Source organism: Lampetra planeri, chromosome 79 (genome assembly GCF_965212315.1).
Source record: "Lampetra planeri chromosome 79, kcLamPlan1.2.h2, whole genome shotgun sequence".
In the NCBI taxonomy this organism is placed as follows: Eukaryota; Metazoa; Chordata; class Hyperoartia; order Petromyzontiformes; family Petromyzontidae; genus Lampetra; species Lampetra planeri.
Genome location: NC_136184.1, coordinates 923,776 through 929,775, shown reverse-complemented (window position 1 = coordinate 929,775; position 6,000 = coordinate 923,776).

Genomic DNA, 6,000 nt, shown 5'->3' with positions numbered 1-6,000 from the left:
CCTGCTCCTCCCCGTCAGCGCGCGTCACCACACACACACCCGTACATACGCGCTGGCACACGACATATACACCCAGCGTGTATCACCACTACACATGTATACAAATACACACTCTACATGTCTATGTTGTGGATGTGTTTGCGGATCAGTCATATCATGGCCAGCGCATTGTGACACTAACCACGATGCCCAAGTTAAATTTCCGCTCACGGATAACATCCGTCACGAATATCTGAAACGGTGCTGGTCCTCCCCTAGGTTGATCCAGACTTACTTGGTGCAGTGTATCAATGTTAGCACATGGGAGACACGCGGCCAAGCGTAGTGCTGGCCATCTTCATGCGTTGTTCCGGTCAACATAGGTGCATTGAGGACATCTCCTTATTTGTATTGTTGTGTACACACACACGTACATGGGGAATTTATATAGTGACACACGCGTAGAACATGTTAACAACTCTATTTCGTGTGTGAACACATGCACACATGAGGTATTTGACAATCGTGTACATGTGCACCAAATCACGACACGGAATATTAATACACAGCAGTAAACTGTACAAGCGAATTGTTACCCAATAGCAGTGAGGGCGCGGAAGTTAATTGGTTTCACTCACAAAGCAGGGTCCAGCCTAGAGCTCTGCATTTCCCAAAGTGTCGCGTTGATGGTGAAGCGGATAAAGAATGGCGAATTAAGCAGTCGGTGACTTATTTCTACGTTTACACATTCAGATTTAAAAATACTCCACATGTACCCTCCCCGAGCGAATGTAAGTAATTAGAATAAAACAAAAACAGCACTATTCTACTTTGCAGTCGCGAAAGTCTAATGTGACAAGTGTTGATAAAATCTCATCGGCGTCAAAAGTAAACATTCATGCATAAACACGTGTGTGAGTTCCAAAAAATAAACGGAAATAATCCTCCACAACTGAAAACAATTGCGTTGAGAAGAAGTGCGCACGGGAATATTTACGACAAGGCCTAAAGTTGCACGACTTGGGGTCTACAGCTGTACACGCTGCCACACAGTTGACACCAACTGAATTGTAATGTAAAGTCACGCGCGGTGGTTAAGGCCCCGTGACATTTACCTGCGATGCTTTGCGTGTGTTCGTGTACATGTGTGTGTGCATAAACGTGTGTGTGTGTAAACGTGTGTGTGTACATGTGTGTGTGCATGTGAGTCCGGCAAAACAACCCCCTACCTCCTCGCGGTGCCGGACAGGCAACTCTGTCGTGGACAGTGCTGTGGGGGGGAGGGCCAATTCTGATTGGCCCTCTCCCCTCATGGCGTCTGTGGCCACCACAGTGGCTAAATTGGGGCTCTGGACGGGTGCGAGGGGCTGGTAACCCCTCCACCTTCAATTAATATTAATTACCACGAAACCACGACTTAAACATAAATATGTAACTAATAAGCTTGTGCCGGGGGGACAGGCATCTATGACGTATCCTGGCCAAACCCCAATTGGCGGAGCCAGGAGATTGAATCTTTACCCTCGGGGCTCCTCCAGAAACAACGAAAAACCACTTCGCGTGGCCACGTGGAATGTTCGAACGCTCACTGCGGAGGAGAGGCTGCCACTCCTCTATCGGGAGCTGGACCGGTACCACCTGGATCTCTGTGGCATTCAGGAGGTCTGGTGGACCGGCTCTGGCTCCAGCCACCATGAGGGGTGGACAGTCCTCTACTCGGGGCAGGAGACTGTGAAACAACAGGGTGTGGCTCTTCTTTTGAACAAAATAATGAAGGGGGCGTGGGAGCGTGGCGGTGAGGTGTGGGAAGTTGTAAGCCCCAGGCTACTTTGGGCTCGCCTTCCCATCAACCGGAAGTGAGGAGTGGTGGTCGTGGTTACTTATGCCACCACCGAAGACGAACATCCGTGGAGGGATGCAGGCAAAGCCGATGAGATACATGCGTTCTATGACCTGTCACAGGTGCTGGCTAAAGTGGCCACTGGGATAGAGTCATCTTGTTGGGTGACTTCAATGCCCGAGTTGGTCATGATTCTGGCACCTGGTCTGGAGTGATTGGAGGGCATGGGCCATTTCAGCTCAATAACAACGGTAGGAGGCTGGTAGATTTTTGTGCAGCCCATGGGCTTGTAATTACCAACATGCTTTTCCGGCATCGGCGCATCCACACAACATCATGGATGCATGCCGGGTCCAAGCAAGAACATCTTCTGGACTACATAGTGACGGACCAGCTGATGCGAGCCCATGTTTTTAACACCAGGACCTACCGTGGAGCTGATCTGCCCTCTGACCATCGACTAGTCATCTGTAAGAAGCGCCTGCCATTCTTCCACTCCGGTGGTGGGTGTACACCCAGGACCCCATTCCAACCTAAAGTGGCCTGGTCACGATTAGCTGATGAAAGTTGCAAGCGCTGCAAGGATGGGTGGTGGTTGCGGGTTGCTGTGGAGATGGAGTCTGCCTCAGTGGCCCACGATCACAAATCACTATTTAACTCCATCAAAAAAGTAACCTGCATCGCCACACCTATTACCATCAGGGGAAAAAACGGTGATCCAATCTCCGACCCCCAGGAACAGGTTTGCCGATTTGCTGAGCATTTCTGTGAAGTCCTGGGGGAGGAAGAATCACTCAGCCTGGAAAACATCGTGGCAAAAAGTGGGGATGACCCTGCTGAGGCTGTGGTGCCTCAAATATTGGAGGAGGAAGTCACCCCCTGTGAGTGGGTGGCTGAGGTGCCATCCGTTGAAGTACTGAAGGCGATCCAAAGTCTGAAACCAGGTAAGGCACCGGGCAGAGATGATCTCCCAAGCGAAATGCTGCGGGAGGGTGGCGTTTGTGCACAGACTGCCCTACATGACATCATAACAACAGTCTAGGCCACTGGACGGGTTCCGCAGGATTGGAAGGATGCCCTGGTGGTCCCCCTCTTTAAGAAGGGGGACCGCACAGACTGTAACAACTGCAGGGGCATCTCACTCCTCAGTGTGCTGGGAAAGGTCCTGGCAAGGATTATTCAACATCGCCTTGCTAGGCACGCTGAGGAGAAGCTTGCTGAACCCCAATGCGGTTTCAGGAAAGGGCGGTCTGGCACAGATGCCATATTTTGTGTCCATCTGCTACAGCAGAGGTGTAGGGAATTCGAACAAGACCTACATCGCTGCTTAATTGGCCTGGTCAAGGCCTATGATACCATCAGTAGGCCTGGGCTCTGGGTTGTTCTTCGTGCTTTCGGAGTCCCTGACCCTCTGCTCACGCTCATTAAGAACCATAAAGATGGTGAGCAGGCCCGGGTAAAACTACGTGGCCGGGAGTCAGAGCCATTCCCTGTACACCTTGGAGTGCGACAGGGATGTCCTCTGGCACCCACATTATTTAACATCTATTTCAACCACGTAGTTCGTGAAGCCTTCAGTAGCTGTACCGGAAGAATTTCCATCTGGTTCAGATACAATGGGAGGCTGATCGACGCCCGGGTGCGGTAAAGGGATGGCTCCCTATTGGTCAACCACGTTATGTATGCCGACGACCTGGTAATTGCGGCTCACTCAGAGGAGTTGGAGGCGCTGCTGCTGAAACTGGAGTGTGCCACTAAGAGGTGGGCCTTACCATCAGCCCCACCAAAACGACGCACCTGCCTGGGTATTTTGTACCATCGGGCACTCCACCCCCACAACTCCCAATCAGTGATGGGGCAGTTGCGGAGAGAGTGGAGAGTTTCCTATACCTGGGCAGTGCGCTCATGACCGGCTCTGGTTTAACAGCAGAGGTCTCACTCCGAATCAGTCGACGGGCATTATCTTTTCGTCGGTTGCGTAATGGTGTGTGGAAGCTACCTGGTCTGTCGCTCCGCAAGAAGCTTCGGGTCTTCTCGGCCACAGTCATTCTCTCCCTTCTCTACTCTTGCGAAACGTGGACTCCCCTAATGGAACATCTTCGCCGGTGAAAAACATTTAGGCTGGCCTGCCTACGATCAATCCTGCGTTTAAGTAGGCTGTATTGTGTGAGGAGCTCACACATTCTTGAAAGATCTGGACAAAGTCCCATCGGTGAGTACCTCCGGCAGGCAAGGCTGCGTTTTCTGGGCCATGTAGCCCGCATGCCCAATCACCGCATGCCCAAACAGCTTTCGTTCGGCCGGATCGAGGGGGATAAACGCACGTGGCACGGGCTAGAGAAGAGATGGAGTGACGTGGTACAGGAGGATGTGCAGCTGAGTGGACTTGCCGATGACTGGTACCAGCGGTGTCAAGATCGGCCTCTGTGGAGGAGGCTCGTGAAAGATGCTACTGGGCAGTTGGAGGCAGTCGCCCTCCAACAACAGCAGAGTGCGGAGGAGCGATGCTCACAACAACGAGCGGAGTGCCGGGTGGATAAAGCACAGCAAGTTGGCACTGAAGGGGGCACAGGTGGTGCATCAGCCAGTTATCTCAGTCAGTCAACCCGTGGCACTTAGGTCTGCCCCGTGACCTCCTGCCAGCGGGCGTTCGACACTTCACATGGCCTCAAGGTGCACATGGCCTGGCACAAGCGTCGTGGTGACATCACCGCCACTTAGTGGCGAATGGCGGTTGTGTCGAATCAGCCTCAAATAAGTACCTGGTACAGGGTGTAAACGACGCCATTAGGGAGATAAAGGCGACCGGGCGAGGTGTTGGTCACCCAACCCATCGTGTGCCTTGTAGGCCTTCATTGGTGCTCGCTAACAGCATCCCCAGCTTTCCCAGCCTCCCACTTCCAGCCCTGCCCACTTCCCCCCCTGTCCTCACGTCCTCTCTCCTCTTAGCGCTCACGCAGTGCTCCCCCTACCCCACACCCCCCCTCTCCCCCCTTTCTTACATATATAACATCTTGCCACGGCATCTCTCTCTCTCTTTCTTGCTGTGGTTTTCACACCTGATGATGATTGCTTGTGTTGCAATCGAAACGTCGTGATTTGTTTTATTTTATTTCTAACTACATGACTTTACCGAATGAACCAAAGAGTATCGACTCAGCATATTATCACAATTGAGGAGCCAAAGGCGGCTTGGCGCGGTGCTAGCCAGGAACCCCCTCGTTTGCCATTCTCTACTTCATATATACTCACTACTCTACGGAACGTCTGTCAAAATATTACCAAGCTGCTGCATTTACAAAACTCTTTGGTACGTGTCGTGACCGGTAGTCCAAGATCTGACCATGTGTGTCTAGTGCTCGCCGATCCGCATTGATAAGGTCGCGCTCATTATACACAAAGTGCTTGCCACAAATGAACCACAATACCTTGCTGATCTCGTTAAAAGCATAAACTATCACGCGAACCCCAGTCACCATCGCAACCGTTTTTGACTCGCCATCAAACAAAGACAGTCGATGCATCTCGCGCTTTTAGATGCGCTTCTGCTGCCGTCTGGAACGCTCTTGTTTCCGATATTATGAAGCCACTGGGAGCTATACACTTTTAAGTTTAGATTGAAAACTAATATATTTAGAACTGCTTTTTGTGTTTAGTTTGTTGTCCTTACACCACACCTCTGATTATCACGGTTGGCTGCATACGGTGCAAAAAAAGTTCAACATATATACATTAACACTCACGAACTGAACTTTCTGCAATAACCTGTTCAAGTTATACGGGCTATCTTTGTCTTTTCTAAATGTTTGCGTGTGTCTAAATGAGTGAAGCGAGTTTACACTTACACCACTGAGTGATGTTTTTTGAGTTGTTAATCATAACTGCAGCTGCCCCCCGACTCCTCACTCGTGGGAGGGCTGCTGCTCCTCGACTCCTCTCCCCCTTCCTCCTCTTCCTCCCTCCGCGCCGCTGCTGCTCATAGCTTCGGCCTCGATGCCTCCGCGTCCCCCCTGTGAGACATGACTCTTGGCTGGCCCTCGGCCACCTCAGGTTATCCACACACACTCCCAATGTACATTCCCCCCCCAAATGTTCGGAGAAGACTCCTTGCACGTGCGTGCCCGTGTACGCCGCTGCCCAACCTCGGACACGCGCAGCCACCCGCGCCTATTTTGCCACCT